The sequence below is a fragment of the Equus quagga genome, chromosome 9 (genome assembly GCF_021613505.1).
Source record: "Equus quagga isolate Etosha38 chromosome 9, UCLA_HA_Equagga_1.0, whole genome shotgun sequence".
NCBI lineage: Eukaryota > Metazoa > Chordata > Mammalia > Perissodactyla > Equidae > Equus > Equus quagga.
The window spans coordinates 9,317,926-9,337,768 of NC_060275.1; the positions used below are offsets into that span (position 1 = coordinate 9,317,926).

Here is a 19,843-nt window from a genome sequence, read left to right on the forward strand (position 1 = left end):
GAAAACATCCACACTTCTTCCAAAGAGATAGCGACACACATGCACACAGCGTACACAGGATTCGGTTATTTATTTAGTCATTCAGAAAATATTTATTGAACGCTGACTCTGGGCCAGTGATGGTTGCAGTTACTCAGCTAAAACAGACCTGTTCTCTCCTTCCTGGAGTTTACAATCTAGTGAGCAAGATGGTGGGAGGGATACAAATGACTATTTATCGACTTTTGCTGAAACTACAGAACAAAATGCTTCCAGATACCTAGAACCTTCCTCATGCTATACATATATGCATAACTAGTCTTTCTAAAAATATTTTTTCTTAATATGCCTGTGTTAAATTTTTTTAAACTATTTTCTGTGCAGACTAAAATCCAAACATGGTTATTCTGGTATTTAAGACCTTTCAAAATCTCATTAACCTACCTGACCTCTGACTACTCTCCTTCCTGACCTGTTACCTATTTTACCTTCTTTCACTTAATGTCATCAGGAGTTATTTGATTTACTAAAATGAAGCTCGTCAGGGCATAGACTTAGTTTCTCTTTTTCACTCCCACTTCCTAATGTCTTGGAGTGGATCAGGCACATAGGTAAGGCTCTTTAAATGTGCCCACCCACTTCCTACCTTCCATAATCTCTCCTCCAGGTGGCTAGTGGTTGTTCCTGAAAATACCTAATTCTGTGCCGCCTCAACTTTCACGTACGCTGTAACTGCCTGGAAAACGTGTGCAGCAATTCTGAACTTGTTTTGTTCAAACTATCAAGTGTTTGCTCAATCACAACTTGAAATCGCATTACCTTTAAGTAGTATTTCACAATTAATATTGTCCTACCTCATGAAAGCTTACTATTTTTTTCAATTGTTATTTGAATATGCTGTTACTCTGTCTGATTATGTTGTGGTTTCTAAACTAGAATATAATCCTTTAAGTCAGGGATAAGATACCACTTTATTTTAGTATTAACAACAAAACTAATTGTAAAATGATGTTTTCAGTATTGTATTTATTGTGTGATTGCTCTATATCAGGTTAATAAAGAGCCATTGAAATTGATCCCTAAGTGTTTGGCTTATCATATCACAGCATCTTCTAGTTTGTATTATTTCCCACCGTCTCAAGTAAGTCTTTTTTTTTTAAAAGATTGGCACCTGAGCTAACAACTCTTTGTCAATCTTGTTTTTTTTTTTTTCTGCTTTATCTCCCAACCCCCCCCCCCCCCCCCATATATAGTTATATATCCCAGTTGCAGGTCCTTCTAGTTGTGGCATGTGGAATGCCGCCTCAACGTGGCCTGATGAGCAGTGCCATGTCTGTGCCCAGGATCCGAGCCGGTGAAACCCTTGTCCACCGCAGCAGAGTGTGGGAACTTAACCACTTGGCCATGGGGCCGGCCCCTCAAGTGAGTATTTCTTAATGATTGATTTTGTTACAAAGTAATATAGTAGAAGCCCTGCTGACAGTAGAAAAGAAGTAGCAGCTAACAGGTAAATAAGTAGAATTATATAATTATAACTATTTCAGACCACTTGGGGTGGGGAACATATTTGTATCCCTCAGAGTGGTGTGAATATCATACCACAATCATTAATGAGATGGGGTGGCTCTGCATCATTGGTAATTATGGCCATAGGGTTTAGTGTGCTCTGTTTAGATCATGGGATTATAGAACACATTTTTAAAGTTTTCTATTCAATAACATTTAATATATCAAGAAACAGTAAAGTCTGAAGGGACTATAAACTATGTAAAACAAAAAACTATGGAACCATGAACTATTGTAACAATCGGGATATCAAAGCTGAGCAGCAACAGCAGTAATACTTTATTGCCAAGTAGAACAACTCATTTCTGGACATACTGGATTTTCCAGTTACTTGTTCCTTCTCAGCTTCAAATCCCCCCTTTTTGTCTTGCTCCGTGGTACAGATACAGGACCTGGATTCTGCAGCTATGTCTTTCCTTTGTCCACTGTCTCCTTGTAAGTGTTTGCCTATAGGGGGTCCTCTGGGGAGACTGCGGGACTGGAGGAGGAAGGAAGGGTTTTCTCTTCTTCCCGCTTTGTTTTTGTTTTTGCATTTTCCAGTGTTGGGTGCTGCATCTCTTAGTGTTCCCGATGGCACCAGGCAGCTGTGGGGGTAGCCCCCCACCATAGACTCAATACCCCATCAGTGAGTGGTGTGTTCCTACAGCAGCCACACCAGCCCCTAATTTAGGAGTTTCAGGCATCTCAATCTCTACCGTGAGGGCCCTCCTCTAAGTTTCTCAGACTTCCTTGTGAACATTTGCAACTGGTGTGCAAGAGGATCTCTTTGTGGTCTAACTCCAAGAAGCAATTCTTAGTTAGAACAAGTTTTTTGTTTGTTTATTTTCAACCTATCCTCTCAGTCCCACTGGCATTAGACTCCTAATCTAGACGTTGAAAATGGCAGGGTTTTGTCCCTGAGCACTAAATTAAGAAAGATGCAGCATGTCACTTGTTAATCTTGTGCCCACAAAACAGGTGGTGGCCCATGTACTTTTTTCTCTTCCTCCTCATACTCTGCTATCAAAAGAGGCGAAGACTGATGCTCAAGCAAATTCTGACCTTGTCTAGAATCTCCCTGGGGCTCTTTTTCAAAGAAAAGGATGGTAACTTCCGAGTCCTGTTAATTCATGCCTTCTGGAAAATTTGTAAAAGATATTTGTTCAGATTAGTTCTACTTAAGAACTTCTTTTAGCATTTTACATCTTGAAATCCAAAGATTGGAGAGAGGGCTTTATATTCTAATGTAGCATGGACAGCCATTAAGGAACTAAATAGCTTTATTCTTCAATTTTTTAAATTGCAGTCATACTAAAAGACCATATTTTAAACTATTGCTTAAGAGAGTATGCAAGTCACAGGTAACAGAATTCCTGTCACAAGTCGATGACAGTCAAGGAAGAGCATGTAAAATGTCCAAGAAGAGGTCCTTCTGTAGAGAAGGGTTTTATAATTACATCTTCATATTCACAGCTGGCAGCAGATTAATAGTAAATAACTGTCAACCAAGTGTAGGATGGAAAAGCACCACTAAGGAGGCAAAATACCATATGTCTTCCAATATTCAGGTACTACGAGGACATTAGGAGAATGATTAAGGTGCAACTGCACAGTGTCCAGGTGTAATATGGCATATGGCACATTTTGTGCCTAACTGTGCATCTCAATGCTCTTGTCAGCTAAAACTGCTAATAAATTTTTATTGCCACTTGTGAATGTGCCAATATGGATTTGTTGTTTAAGTAAACTCTCAATATTGCAATGACTCCTTTCTTACTTATTTCATTACTGATCATCATAATAAAATTACTTTAAGGGGTATGAATATACAGAGATATTCATAAATTAAAAAATTTAAAAGTAATCATAATAGCTAATATCTATTGAATTTTTTCTAAGTCTTAGTCACTTTTCTAATTTTTTAAAATGTATAAACACAGTTAATTTTCACATAAATGTCATTATTGTCCAGGATTTACAGAAGTAAAAAACTAAAGTAAGTAATTTGCGCATGGTTACATTTAATAAGTGGAAAGGTTGAGATTCATTATCAGATATTCTTAATTATAAGGGCTGTGCCCTTTCTACTATATCATCCTCAATTAAAATATTTCAGATATTTTTATAAATTATAACATCTATGAAAAGAAAACATACTATGTACACTGATTTTGCACTATTTCTGGTAATCAAAATAAGAAGTGAGTTAAAAATAATTTACTGTTGGTGATGATTTTTAAGACATCAACCAGTTCTTTGATACTTCTCCCTTCAAGAGACAGAGCTTAATTTCTCTATCCTTAAGAGTGGACTGTGCTTAGTGACTTACTTTTATTAAATAGAAATAGCAGAAATGATAGCATGCCCCCTCTGAGATTAGGTTATAAGTAGGCTGTGGCTTCCATCTTGAGTGCACTCTCTCTCCCTCTGATCTAACTCAGAGGGAGCCCATGCAATCTGCAGGAGAGAGCCACATGGCAAGGAATTGAATCATCCAGCTAACAGCCACGGAATTGAGCTTGGAAGCAGAACCTCCTTAGCAGACTGAAGTGTTGAGACTGCAGCTCAGACCTACCGTTTGCCTATAACCTCCTGAGAGAGCCTGAGGCGGAACCACTAGATAATCTCATCCTCAGAAACTAAGTGAAATAATAAATGTTTGATTTCTTTAAAGTGTTAAATTTTGAGGCAGTTCTTGCACAGCAATGTTCAATAATACACTCTGTATAGAATTTAAAATTTACTTCAACATAAATAAATCAGTTCATGATTGAATGAATGAATGAATGAATGAATATATGAATGAAAGCCCAGGGCTTTGGAGAGGGGTAGCTTTTAAATTCCCAATATACAGAATGCATTCTCTTTATGAGGACATTAAACACATGTATATATGTATATGTGTATGTATATATATAGCAAATGTTTAAAATAAGTGTAGATATATAGAATGTATTCAAATTTATTCAAAATACATATATATATACACACGTGTCATACTAATATACAGAATGCATTCTCTTTATGAGGACATTAAACAAATATATATATATAATAAATGTGTTTAAAATAAATGTGTATATGTAGAATGTATTCAAATTTATTCAAAATATGTATATATGTGTCAAATTATCTCAAGGGTCTAGGCAATGCTTAGCATAGTTTATGTTATCACATGTACTTGAAAATAATAAAATTGAATTTCTTTAAAGATGATCTTTCAATTCTGTTAAAAAAATAACATCTGTTGATTTTGTCACAGACGTCAGTTATATTTTTATATCTCAAAAGACACAAGAAGGAATTTAGAAAACTCTTGTTCTGTATTTAATTTTGGCTAATGAGGATGACTAAGTTATTGTTGATGTAACTTAGTTGACTGACTTATTGATGATGCAAACTTGTAAAAAAGTTAATCTATATAAAGATCTGTGCTAGGGACTGAATTATGAACCCCTCAAAATTAATATGTTGAAGCCCTAACCAGCCCCACCCCCACCCCCATATGGTGGTATTTGGAGATGAGGTCTTTGGGAGATAAATAGGTTTAGATAAAGTCATGAGAGTGGTACCCTCGAGATGGGATTAGTGCCCTTAAAAGAAGAGACACCAGAGGGCTTTCTCTCTCCCCCCATTTGTGAGGAAAAAGAAGGTGGTAATCTGCAAGCCAGTAAGAGAGTCCTCACCAGAACCCAGCTATGCTGGCACCCCCATCTCTAACTTCCAGGTTTGAAAACAGTGAGAAAATCAACTTCTGTCGTTTAAGCCACTCAGTCTATGGTATTTTGCTATGGCAGCCTAAGTTGGCAAAGACACTAAGCACAGTTATTGACACATAGTAGTTTAAGTGATGGTAATGGTAGGAGTAGTAGAAGAATTAGTATTAGTAGTATCAACAGTATTAGTAATAGAATTAGTAGTAGTATTAACAGTGTTAGTAGTAGAATTAGTAGTAGTAGTAACAATAGTAGAAGACAGTATTAACAGTACGAGCAGTAGTAGTGGTAGAATTAATATGAGTAATAGAATTAGTAGTAGTAGTGTCATTATTATTTTTATATATCATTCCTCCACTAATGGAACAAATTCTGGCAGAAAAATGGATGTCAAATTAGTTATATCCCCTACCTTTCTTTCAGTTTTATTCCAAATTTCATGGCTCTGCTGATAGACACCTTCCCACAGCCTCGCAGACTCACGTGACTTGGTCATCCCTTCCTTCTCATCTCTGGTTCTATATAATATTCTTAGAGAAGCTCAGGAAAGAAAACACCTACTCCTGCTCCACCCTCACCCACTTCCTATACCCCTTAATTTGTTCCGCTTTTCTCCGTAGCACTATGACCATTTGAAATACTGTATGCTTATGTGCATGCGTTTCCTGTCATCCCTCACTAATGTAATGATTGGAGAATTCAGACTGTTTCTCTTTTGTTCACTGCTGTTGCCTCAAGGCCAAGAATATGCATAGCATGCATTACCATTTTTTGAATTAATAACATATCTGGAACATCTATAAAATTCAGACTAATCTAGATCTACTTCATTCATTTTTAGTGGTTTTGCATTTTATGGAAGTATATTCATTTATTTACCTAATTCCATTTGGTTCTCATTTATCTTTATTCCTAACTTTAACTGAATTTTTAATTTATTTTAATTTATGTTTTCAGATTTAAAAGCTGTTCTCTGCTTCAGCTTTCCCACCTCTAATTCTTATTTTCCAGAAACAACTATTTTAATTTCTTAGCTTTTTCATTTGGTATTTACTTTCATAATTTTTTCCAAGAATTTGCTTATATTGATATTTTAATTTAATTTCTCATTTTTAATATTATTATGAAAAAATTGTGCACACAAGCACACACAGACACCATTCTATCTATTTTGTAGTTGGTTTTCTGAATTTATGGCTGTGGGCAAGCAGAATTCTAGTGCTTTTCTCTTAAATCAACATGTTCATTGATACTTATAGAAATATTTGGAGGAACTAAATATTTTTCTTCCTCTCCCATTAGCTTTTTTTGTTTTTTATTGTTGTTGTTTTTGTTTTTGAGAAAGATTAGCCCTGAGCTAATGTCTACCGCTAATCCTCCTCTTTTTGCTGAGGAAGATTGGCCCTGAGTTAACATCTATCCCCATCTTCCTCTGCTTTATATGTGGGATGCCTGCCACAGCATGGCTTGCCAAACTGTGCATATGTCTACACCTGGGATCCAAACCGGTGAACCCCGAGCTGCCAAAGCAGAAGGTGCGAACTTGACTGCTGCGCCTCTGGGCCAGCCCCCCATTAGCTCTTGATAAAAGGACAATGAGAAGTAAATCCTTCTAAATTTATCAGTAGAGGGAACATTCAAAATTGACATTGTGAAGATGTCTCCATTTATAGAACACAAGCTCTGCAGACATTACCTACGACTTGTAACACATTTTGGAATACACAGACTTGGGTAGGATTTAAATGAACAAATATTGGATTCTCCATCCAGATGTTACACAGTAAGATTCCAGGGAGCATTATCTCTAAGGTCACGAGGTAAAGATGATGTAATGTTGCTTCTATATGTATGCAGTCAATCAAATGAGCATGCCTTTGTAAAATATAAGAAAAACCAATGTGCCTCATATTTTTATTATGTATATGCGGGCCTTGAGTACAGGTGTGTGTTGTCATGCACATTTTTCTTGTACATGACTCCTTGATTTAAATATGCATGGAAGGTACAAATACTATTATCTTTTATTTGTCATCATTTGGTAATGAAGAAGGCTCAGATGCTACCCAACAACAGGAGAGGGACTTCCAAGGATAGCATCTGTCTCATTGGCAAAGCCTGCTCTGCTTGTGAATTTAGGCTTGGAATTACCATTGGGTTTGGCACTTCTGAGATGGACTGACTTGGTGAATCTCTTTTTTTTTTTTTTAATTTGAAGAAATCACTGATTTCCGGGTCAGGTTCACGTTATAACAAACGTAATTGTGTTTTGAAAAAGGCAAGCAGGCCTTCTTTACATTCTTCTGCATCCCACCATAGAGTCAAGCCCTTTATTTGATATATGGTAATTGGAACAAGACAGACAATAGTTGCCACATTTTTTGCATAGAAATGTGCTGTGTGGGCTCGGTGCCACTCACTCTCCCACCTGGCTTAGCTATCTCTCCAACTCACTCATTTCCTTTCTTAATTAGAACTAAAATTTGCCAACAGTTTTCCTTGCTGTGAAAGTGTCTTTTTCTTTCTTCTTAGTGTGGGCATCTGCATGTTATCTTATTGTGAATAAAACCTTGGATCTTTTACTAAAATAAGGTCTTTCTGACAAGGAAATTGTATGCCTATCTAGCAACATATCTCATTATTTCAGGTATCTTACTTAATGATGTACCCCTGTGCATATCTATTGAAAACTGAGGGTTTTTTTTTCATAATGACAAAATTGAACCAAAGGAAGGATCTTTATATTCATCTTAGTTTACCTAAATACAGATTTCATAAACTTGGAATGAGCTGGATGTTACGAGAGAAAAACAGCAACAACAACAACGTGTAGCATTAGTTTCCTCAAGTCCTTTAAGGCATATGAAGTTTAAAAAAGAAATAGAGAACAATGATTAAAAACAAAAGTGTACAAGCTCATTTTAGCTCATTAGTATTTAGTAAGGAATGGTGACATAATACGAAATCTGGATTCTGGTTTAATCAAGTAACAAATAACAAATAATCTTGTGAAACCCCAAAACTAAGTCTAAATAATGTAGCCAAATGGCTTGGCTGATACTAAAGTCAGTTTTTCTCCAGAGGCAATTGTATAACAACATGGAAATACCAAGATGGTAAGTAACATATAAATTTGCATGTGGATCGTAGGTTCTTTTTGATAAGTTCTTAGCCATTAGGTACTTTGATATTTGGTTATGTGTTTTCCAGAAACCTGAGTATGCACCCTTCCACTAAGATGAATACTCAAGAAAAGTGGTCTTTAACCTAATTGGAAGTCCACAAGCTTAAGAACAAATCATTACCTTTGGAAAGTACAACTTTGATGCACTTTTTAACCCAACTCCAACAGAGAATGCATTGCCTTGATCTATTTTGAGAAGAGGTGACTATAATATCAACTGCCACCTAATGATTTCTTGGGCAGAAAGAAGTGGAGAGAAAGAGTGGACAGACTTTTCAGAACTGGTTTTAAAGAGTGCAGATCTATAAAGTCCAGTTCAATTCATAAGGAGAGGAAGGTATTGAATCCATTCCAATTTCCACCAATGTATCACCTGATGTGCAGGCCAGAGCAGCTTTAAGACATTATCTCCATGGCCATTAGGAGCAATATTGGAATGGAATCCCTTGGAATATTGCAATAGAGTTTTTGATGGATGCTTTCAGTCCTAAAGACCAATTGAGTAATACTTTTAAAAAAGAAAGGCAACTAAGGATAGCCCTGCTGAAATGCTAGACATCAATAAATATTTGAAATGCTTAACGTGTGCAAGCATACTAAAATATCTTTGTTCCAAATAGGAGACAAACATAAATAATTGTCATCATTAGGCATAGGAACTAGGCAGAAATTGAACGTTTTTTGTTGGCTCTTTAAGAAGAAACTTGGAGCATTCTAAGTTTTCTGAGACTTCACAGAGATGATGTCCCTGAGGGACACGCTCATGTCATTAAACTGCTAAAATTATATAGGCAGGCCTATTTTTTTTAAGTCAAATTACCCTCCTCATCCCTGCATTTCAGCTGAGACTGTATCAGCTATCTGTTTGGATGTCTGGTCTAATGAAATTTGCTTTCCATTAAGTGGCTGGTGACAGCTTGAGAGTCATTGCACTGTGATGCAGAAAATGACCCTCTTTTAAATGGGTTAATGATCAAACATTAATGGGAAACTCATTGAAAGCAAGCCAAGTTCTATTAGCACTATTGACTGCACAATGGCCAACTGACCCCTTCCCACCTTCTAAAATAGAATGCTTCTTTTTTAACATCGAATTCTAAAATTTCTAACTTCCAGATTATTGTCCATTCTGTCCCTGTTTTAAATACTCTTATATTTTTAAACCAACCTACTTGTGCTCTTTCCTTTCACATGTGTATGTCTCCTTGCTGGAGTTCCTGCTCACCACCATGTTGAACAGGTCCCCCTCTTCATGTAAATCTTCCTGATTTGACTCCTCTCTAACCTTGCACATCTGGTTCCTTCTAGCATCTCCATTTGTTGGCATACCTAAGTAGCACTACCAGATTTTGACTCACAGGCTGCTATCCTTTCATTTGGCTGCACATCCAAAAGTCTGGAGAAAAAGCTCGCACTGCTTTGATATGACCAGTGCTGATGACTCTAACTTGTGGATGTGTTTCTGACTTACGTTAACAAGGTAAACATCCAAATGAAATTTTCTTTTTCCGAACTTGCCATATTTTATACTTCCAAACACGGCGTTCTACCACACACACACCATTTCTCATCATTTTGCTTAAAATGCCCTTTTTAGGGTGAGAGACCTGGTGGAACAGGGAACAGAAGTCCTTGGTTGGGTGGTGGCAGGTGTGGGCTCAGACAGTTGGCTGCGCGGAAGCATTTAAGAGGCACAAGGTGGGGGCAAAAAAAAAGCAGCTTTTTTTTTAAAGCAAGTGAGCAAAAAGAGCACCCTTCTATGATCTCTTTCTAGAATGATATTTGAAAACTCTATTGTTCGAATGTCATTCCTCACTAAGAGAATTTCTGATGCTATACTGTGGTGAGAAAGTCAGTATTACCAGTGACTCCATTCTCCTGGTTTCCTAAAATATAGCAATCTCATTTTCAAATGGAGTTACTTTCATTAATAGATATGAAAGTTAAACCAGCACACTTACTTTCCTTTAATTAAATGCACCACGATACAAAGTATTTTAATATCTGGACTTATGATTTTGCCTTTTTAAAAATCATGCATACATGACCTCTAACTCACAGCTGTCTTTCCATTTTCATTCTGTATTATAAAAAATTTCCTTACTATATTTTTCATTCTTTGTATCATAGAATATATATTCGAGAGTGGCTAAAATATGTTAGTAGATTCAACTCTTTTTTGTCTTCCTGCTAAATTAATTACTTCCTTGGATTTTGGGGTAAGAATAAATAGACTCAGCTATGCATCCTTGGTTGTAAACGTCGGATCCCTATTTTGGCTATTGTAAGCAGAGATGGAATTTATGTTAAGAATATCAGGATGCTCATAGAATCAGCAGAAAGCTGAAAAACCATGCTCAGAAAATGGGGAAAAACAAATAAACAAGAGACACTGGGCTACAGAAACCACATTCAACTCATGCTTCAGGAAACCTCTGAGGTCGCTAATGCCTGCATGCTGACATGGTGGCACTGCTAGTGAACACGGTCAGTAGGTCCTGGCAGGAGCAGGTCTGACTGTCAGAGAGTGGATTATATGGTTACAGCCTGGCCACCAGGGGTCAGAGTGAGGGAGTTACAGTCCGTAATAGAAAGTGGAAAATCCTTTTGTTGATAGTCTGCCTGTTGTCAAATATCCACCGCTATGAAAGGAGTTTATAGTATGAGAGGCAAACAAAGCAACTCACGACCAATGAATGTATACTAAGCAGTAGAAATCCTCGGGACCTTTCCTTTCCACCAAATAACACAAACTATGTGTTGTCCTGTTCATTGTGCACCAAGTTAAGAGAGGACTGACTTCTAACAATTTGATTCCCTAGACACTGTCTTCAAATAAGTATTTGAAAATATTTTCATAATGAATTTGTTCACTCATTTTCAAAAGCTTCTGATCCTAGGATAACACGTTAAAATGCTTTCTTGCTGTAGTAGGCAGAATAGTTCCCCCCCACCCCCTTCAAAGATGTCTATGTCCTAATCTCCATACCCAGTGACTAATCTGACTTTACCTGCAAAAGGGATTTAGCAGATGGTGTTAATGTTAAGGACTTTGATATGGTGAGAGTACTCTGATTGTCTGGGTGGGCCATATCTAATCGGATGAACCCTTGAAAAGCAGAGAACCTTTCCCAGGTGTGGTCGGAGATGTGATGAGAGAAACAGGCTCAGATAGATGCAACAGTACTGGCTTTGGAGATGGAGGAGGGAAGCCATAATCCAACAAATGTGGGCAGCCTCTAGAAGTTGGAAAAGGCAGGGAAAAGGATTCTACCTAGAGCGGCCAGAAGGGAATACAGCTAAGCCCGGTGAGACTTGTTGAACTTCTGACCTCCCGAACAGTGAGATAATACATTTTTCTCTTTAAGATGCTAAGGTTGTGGTAATTTGTTACTGTGGTCAGTTGTTATGGCAGTAATAGAAAATAACACAATCGTTCTTCTGTGAGTAGTGGCAGCAAGTCTTTCTCTCCTCACTTCACATACGGACCAAGTGAGGCCCAGGAAGAGTAAAGGATTTAGTAACAAAATGAATTCAGCTGTTAAGCAGCTAACAACCTAATTCTCCTGCTTTCCAGCAACAAGTTTGCAAGAGATAGATAATAACAGTTATACTGCATACACATTATTGTGAAACTCTCAGTTTTGAGGATGACACATTACAGAGCATTAGAAAGATTTTCAGAAAAATAAATTTTGAAGTTGCTTATTACAAATCCAAAATTTCTAAGGATGAATATAAATGTTAACACCAAGAGAAAGGCATTGCTGATATGCATAGTGTGTCTTTGGTTTCTATTTGAAAACAAAATGCGCACACAAAAATCTTATCTGGAATCGAGGCTAGATTTTCGAAGTCCTAGTTATCTGATCATGGAAAGCTTACATCATTTGTTATGTAAGAATTTTCAAGCATATAAAATTGAGAGGAAATCTCCATCTCTGGGTGAAGGCTGCACTGCAGGTCACACGCTATAGGACAGGTAAAGAGAGTGGAAGTAATTCTCTAAAAGCTAGAAAAGGAAATATTAACGAACATTGCATTTAACCAATCCTAGAATTGGAAGGAAACTTAATGACAATTTGTTTTCAGTTCATCCCCATACTAAAATTATATTATAAATCAATAACTCTACTGTCCAAGAGAAATGGAATGTGGACAAGTAATCCTTCATGATTGTCAGTCTCAGATAATGTAAAATGTTGTGAATGGGTTCAACTTAACGCAATCCTATGTGATGGCATTGTTAACACTTGAGTCCATGAATTTCCATTCTGTTTTATGAATTGGTAGTTATATGCTTGTTTCTCAAACTCAGAGAAAATACACATGAAAAATACACATATTGAAGTTGTGGACTTTGCCTCATTGAAGAAAGAAAGGTAAACATATAGATGAAATATTGACATATGAACTCCATTCTTAATATAAAAATTAGTGTTCTAAAAAATCAAATTCCATTTAACAAAAGTTCACTTCCTTATAACTGAGAATAAATCTGTAGAAATTTAGTGAAATACACCAAAAGATTGTTGCTGACATATTTTTCCCACTGTAACAATTATACTGTCTGACGTGTCAAACCAACTTCCACAACATTGAAACAAATAATATTTTTGAACACATAGAGGCCTCTATACACTACAACAGCAACTACAATTTTTCCATCTGTACTATTTGACTTAACTGTACCATTAGTTTGATTGTCTTTTCCAGTTAATTGACTTAAAAGAATTTTAAAAGAGCTCTTATGTATAAATTCTGGGGAAATACCGTATGCCTCTGAGATACAGAATGCCAAGCACTTTATAGCTTCATATTTTAATAAACGTCTTTTGGAAGTATGATCTATATAGACACAAGAGCAGACATCATGGCTGTATAGCTCAAAGAATTCTAACAACAAAAAGACTATCTGGATCAAGGAGTAGAATATTTCAGCATCATATATCATCCCCACACCTTCTTCCAGTTGTCGCTTTGCTCTTCCATAAAGGTACCCACCATCCTGATTTCTAATATCAGGGATGAATTTTGCTGATTTTTGAATATTGTATATATGTCATACATGTGTCCTCTCTCACATCTGTCATCTTAAATGGAATCTAGACATCATGTTGTTGCTTGTAGCAAAAGTTTTTAATTTCATTTTTATTGTTATTATTCTATTTTATGAATACACCACAATATATTACCCATTCTACCTTAGTAGGCAATTGTGGTGTGTTCTATTCTTGGCTCTTGCTTTATAATCTTCTCAATCACATATGTCTTTTGGTACAAATAATATGTATTTCTGTGCATGTATAACCCGAGGTACAATTACTGGATCATAGGGTATATGTTCAGATTTAGTAGATATTGCTGACAGCTTCCTAAAATAGATGTAGTAATTTGCATTTCGACAGCAGTGCATAAGATTTCAGGTTACTCCATGCCCTGGGTGACACATATATTCTGTCTTTTTAATTTAGTCATTCTTTTGGTTGCATAGTGGAATTTTGTTATTAATTTAACTTACCTAATGGCTGAGTTTGAATGTCTTTTCATATGTTTATTTAGAAGCGCTGAGCAGAGTATTTAATTTAAGCCGGATAGTGGGTCATGGAAGGTTGAAGAAGATGCTTCAAGAAAGGCTGACTTTTTGAGTTGGCCATGGAAGAATAAATATAACAACTTGTCTGGTAGACAAAAATGAGGTTGAGGTGGAGAGAGAAGGAGGAATTTAAATGTTAGTTGGTTCAGAGTACTGATAATTGGCAGAAAAAGAAACAGAGTCCTGAAAATATGTTAATACATAGGACTACTGATGAGTCCAATGTACCTGGAGCATAAAATAAATGGAGAGGAGTAATGGAGGGAAAGACTGTGAAAGAAGATTCAGGCTACACTGGGAAAGGGATCTGAATGTCCTTAGTAAGGAGATGGGGCTCTATAATTTAGGAAATACATAAACATGTGAACTTTGATGTAGTTGTAAATAGCATCAATTATAAAAATAATCATGATTGAAACCTGATATAATTTCTAAAGAATAAAGAACACATTTTATGTTTCTGAAATATTAGATGTAGTTTGCTGCATATAACATTTTTATCTTGTAGAAATCTGTGCATGCCCATAAAGTAGACAGATTTAGACCTCATTAATAATTAATGTTGCTTTAAAATTGAAATCCATGATTCATTGTTTGTACAGAAGTGAGCTCTAATATCATGAATGAATAATACAAAATATTACACAAAGGAATTCATACTCATTCTGTGAATAAAATGGTAGACAGCTTTTGGATAAGCTGCACAAATTATTTTACTGAGAAATCAGTCCGTATACAGAAAAGGCAATAGATTACAATCATGAAAGAAGTAGAATTTTATATTTTAAGAATATTTGGACAAGTCTTGCTTCCAGAAACAACATTATTTCATTTTAATTTGTCACGGAGCCACAGTTAGACAATCATGAATTCAGTTTGAAATGCCATGTGTCAGTCTATGACCTTTAAAAAGTTGTTTAATCCGCATAAGCCTCGTTAGTCCTATGTATAATGTGAGACCATCCCCATGTTACAGAAATTTTTTTAATTTTTAGAGAAGGAAGGTCTGGCACAAAATAATATTATCACATTAGTTGATGGTTCAGTTTTCTAATTGCTACTTATTTTCTCTGATTCTTCAGGCTACCTCCTGTCCCCTTTCAAATATTTGGGGATTCTTGTTTGAAAGGAAAATGACTGTACCTGTCCTTCTTCTCATTCCACAATGGAAGTGACAGACTGGATATGTTGAAATTTTAGGGCTTTCTATAAAATTCTGTAACTTTTTTTAAGTGTCATGGAAATACTGTAAGTTAAACACGTGTTGATATTTGCCTGAACTTAAAGGATTCATAAAAGTTCTAGGCAATTAATATGTTTTCTCATTTCCTTAAAATTCTTGACTAGTAAATAGCTGATGCTTAGTTTTGTACACTGATGAAGTGAATTTATAGATTTTCATTTTTAATTGCCAGTGACAGTGTTTTTTTATTTTCAAAAACAATGCGACCAAATGCTTCCCATTTTTTAACCACTGGCTTATATCAGCCTTAGGATCACATAGGTTTTAATATTTTGAAACCAACTTAATATGTAATAAGTGAAAGTGACTTCTGCTGATGCATGGGAGTATTTATTGTTTCCTCATTATCAAAACACTTCTGGGTTTGTTTCTTTTCAATTTTCTAGCACACCTTCTCGGTGTTCTCTGCCCAGACCATCTATATTTGCCTCCTCTGAACTTGTATTCTCACTTTACATCATCCTGTGCAATCTCTTTTTTAGCAAATACACTTAACATCTATATACCAATGACCCTCAAAAATGCACTGACTCACTCCTTTCTCCTGGGATCCAGCCTTTATATATAGCTATCTTTGACACACATCCACCTGGGCAGAAGAGTCTAACTGAACATGTCCACAACAAGAGCATGACCTTTGCTCTTATTGGTGAAGATCTTTACTCCACTTGCATGGTTTCCTGCCTTAGTGAAGGACATCCTGTCTATCATGTGATTCAACATAGAAACCTTTGACCAGACTCTCTTCATCCCTGCCCTGTCCATCCCTGTCTGCTCCATTTTCTGAATCACTAACTCCCATCTGTGTCTCTTGGACCTCGCTGTAATTGGCCTAGTCTTCACTACACAATCCCTTATCAAGAATTTTGCAGTAGTACACTATCCATTATATGCATCCACACTTGGCATCCTACCCATATCTTCTCCTCTCAATAGCCTGAGTAATGGTTATTACCTGAACAATCAATGATCTATTCCTCAATTTAAAATATCTACAGTAATTTATTTTAAAACTATTATGACATATAACTAATGTACAAAAGTGTTTCAAACACTAAATAGAGGTAAAGAGCAGCAATAAAATAAATAGCTGTATACCTACCACCAAGTCAAAGCAGAGAACAGTGAGTGAAGCTTCCAGAATCCACTACCTGACCACTTCTTTTCTTCCTTCCTCTCCCTATCAACCACCATCTTGAAATGTATACCCACAACTCCCTGCTTTTTCTATCATCTTCATTATCCAATTATGCATCCCTAATTAGAACTCTATTAAATGTCTATTTTGGACACCCTATTACTGGGAATCATATTGTATTTATTTTCTAAGATGTACTTCCTTCACTTAGTATTATGTTTCTGAGAGTCATTGCTATTAATGCATGAGGTTTTATTTCATTTATTATGTTTTATTGAATATTTCACTATGATTTATCCATTCTGGATTAATGTACCTTCTGATCGTTTTCAGTACTTTGCTATCATGACCATCGTTACCAGTAACTTTCTTGTGATTGTCCTGTACACGTGCAAGAGATGCTCTAAGGTACGTTCTTTGTAGTGTGCGTCCAGCATCACAGAGAATGGCAGTGCTTCCCAAACATCACTGCCCTTGAGAATCACCTGGGGAGCTGCCCAAACTCCCAGTGCCCAGGTCTCACTTCATATCAATTAAATCAAACTGGCTAAAGGTGGAGCTGGGCATCAGGAGCTTTTAAAGATCCCCAGGTGACTACCCTACTCCCCGATTAGGCTAAGGTCCTCAACTCTACTAGGTGATGCCAAAATGTTTTTTGAAGAGGTTAAAATCCGTTTCCCACCACCAGCTGCAGTGGGCGTTTCTGTTATTTTACACCTTCACCAAAATTTGATACTATCCGACTTAAAAAACGCTGACAAGCTGGAAGATGAGAAATAGCATTTACTTGGGTTTTTTCAGTTTGTATTTCCCTTGGTTACCAGTGAGGTTGAACATTTATTTTAACTTTTATGTAAGTGGGCCACTTCTGTTTTTTTCGTTTGTAAAAAGCCCTTTCATGTTTTTGCTTGAAACTGTTTATTTTTATAGGTTTATTTATTTTCCTTTTTAAATTTTTTGGTAGAAAATGTTGATGTTTTCTTGAAAATCCTTTGGTAGATATACATCTTTGGCCATGAGAATTCTGCCATATTCCTAGGTTGCAACTATGAACTTTAACGCTTGTGTAGAGACAACAGCAACTCTTTGAGTCGATTATATGTGTTTTTCCCCTTTAATTCTCAATGGAGTCTAACAGTTTTTAATTGAACTATCCATGTATTCTTTGAATAAGCCCTCTGTGTTCAAGTTCTATTATTTCAATCTAAAGCTAGATTTAATTTGCTTTTTTTTTTAAAGAAATAACTCTTTTTTTTTTTTTTTTTTGGAAATCAGGAAGCTTGGCCTTGAGCCAACATCTGTTGCCAATCTTCCTCTTTTGTTTTTTCTCCTCCAAGTCCCCGTGCTTAGTTGTATCTATTAGTTGTAAGTCTTTCTAGTTTCTTCTATGTGGATGCCACCTCAGCATGGCCTGATAAGTGGTGTATAGGTTTGCATCTGGGATCCAAACTAGTGAACCCTGGGACACTGAAGCAGAGCATTGAACTTAACCACCATGCCACCAGGCTGGCCCCTCAATTTACTAATGTTATATTTAGTAAATTTGCATCTGTTATTTTGAAGTGAAATGTGTTTATACTTTTCTGTGTATTTATGTGTGGTGTTACTTTTGTTCAGATTTATTTTAACGTGTATTTAATATTTTTTAACTTCAGAAAGTTTTTATTCTCTATTTTAAGAAAACATTTTCCCATGTGGAGTAGTTTTGTTTTTAAGGCAGTGCAGTCAAATAGTTAAGTCTACCTCATAAGAAATGTCCTCACTCACTAGATATAAATCATCACTTTGCTATTGGCTGGTTGGGTAATCTTTGGCAATTAATAAACAGCTATGTGTGGGAGGGTGTGTTTTCTGATAACCAAGGAAGAAAATTACTTAAAATTATTCCCCATGCAGGTTTCATTTTTATTTGTTCAATCTTGAAAGAGCAAGCAAAGATATAACCTGGCATATTTTAAGAAATGACTCCGTAGAAGCAGAATGGCCGAAGTTAAGAACACGGACAGTCCAGCCACAGTGCCTGATGTCAAATCCTGTCTCTGCCTGCAACAGGCTGTGTGATCTTGGGAGCTGGAAGACAAGTTCAAGTATGTGGCTTTTACGTCAAGTTCTATAGGCGTAGACCTAGTGGGGACATTTTTTGTACCGAGATGAGTTGCTTTCTGACTTTGTTCTTTGGTTTTCTAAGCATTTTAGAGGCAAAATAATATCCTTCTTATATGACTCTTTTCTCCTTTCTTCCACTATTTCTTAACGGTGCTATTAGTTCTGGGTGGTTATTCCCCTCTACTCTTTCTCGCTTTTCTCCCTGAAAGGCACAATAAAAGTGTTCTGGCCATTTTTGTGACTTCTGAGTGTCCACAATCCATCGTTGATGCTGAAGAGCAACGGCTAGTTTGGAGAGAGATCCCACATCTTTCCACCTGGCCTGCGTCTCCACCCCTACTCCATTTAGTTTTCTTCCAAATTTGGAGATGGCATCATGGCATGTGTTAAAATTCCTTATCTTGGTATGCTCTCTGATGAGGGATTAGAGAAGCTGCTTGTTAGTTCTGTCAGCTTGATCCTGGGATAAAACCTGCATAAAGCACTTCCACCGTGAATAATGCATGGGAGATGCACAAACATGCACAAAGAAACCAGTTACAGGTGTGTAAAATATTAATTTTTATATCAGTTCCTCATTAAAATTGGCTAAATCTGATGATGTGTGTAGATGAAATTTTTACCTAATATATATGGAAAAGGAGATCTTTCTTTCCCAGTAGCTAATTGCTATGCTTAGTTTAAACTTAAATATGCACAAGTTTGTTGTCAGTCAAGAATAACAATATTCCTTTTAAATATGCACAAGTTTGTTGTCAGTCAAGAATAACAATATTCTTTTTTATCGATTATACCTCTAAATAGAGCAATGTCACAATAATATGGAGTTTCTGGCTCCCAGTGTATGATCCTGCAACTCACATTTTTTTTAACTCATACTATGGCTCATCCTGTGTGCATTTCATCCCAGAAATAGAAATATACCACATGAAAAATACCTTGCCTGCATTAGGCATCTTCAGAGTAAGGTATAATTATCTTTCATTGTTTCTTTTCTGAATTAAAAATAATATGAGCTCATCTACAAAAGCTCCAGAAATTTCCACTTAATGGTAAAGGTCAACGAAACAACCAAGAGAGAGGTACTTAGATAAAAACAAAAACCTCTTTCACATGGGAAAGTAATCAAAACTTTCTATGATATGCCAACAGTTACAGAAAATAATCTGTTTTGAAAAGGAAAGAAGTTTCATCATTTCAATTCTTACATGGCACAGTATATTATCAAGTCTTTTATAAAGTGTCTCACTAAAATTCATTTTAATCTGTAGTCTAGATTTCAGTATTATTTCCATAGTTCTTGAATATGGGGGCCCTTTTTTCATTCTTAGCCTAA

General features: G+C 36.3%; 1 long non-coding RNA gene across 1 annotated transcript; it reads left to right on the plus strand.

Moving 5' to 3' along the window:
* Positions 1 to 1,285: 1,285 nt before the first annotated feature.
* On the plus strand, positions 1,286 to 18,708 carry LOC124244461 (uncharacterized). Its single transcript, XR_006890010.1, has 3 exons — positions 1,286 to 1,401; positions 16,735 to 16,809; positions 18,298 to 18,708. It is a non-coding gene; the product is annotated as an uncharacterized LOC124244461 (long non-coding RNA).
* Positions 18,709 to 19,843: the final 1,135 nt, after the last annotated feature.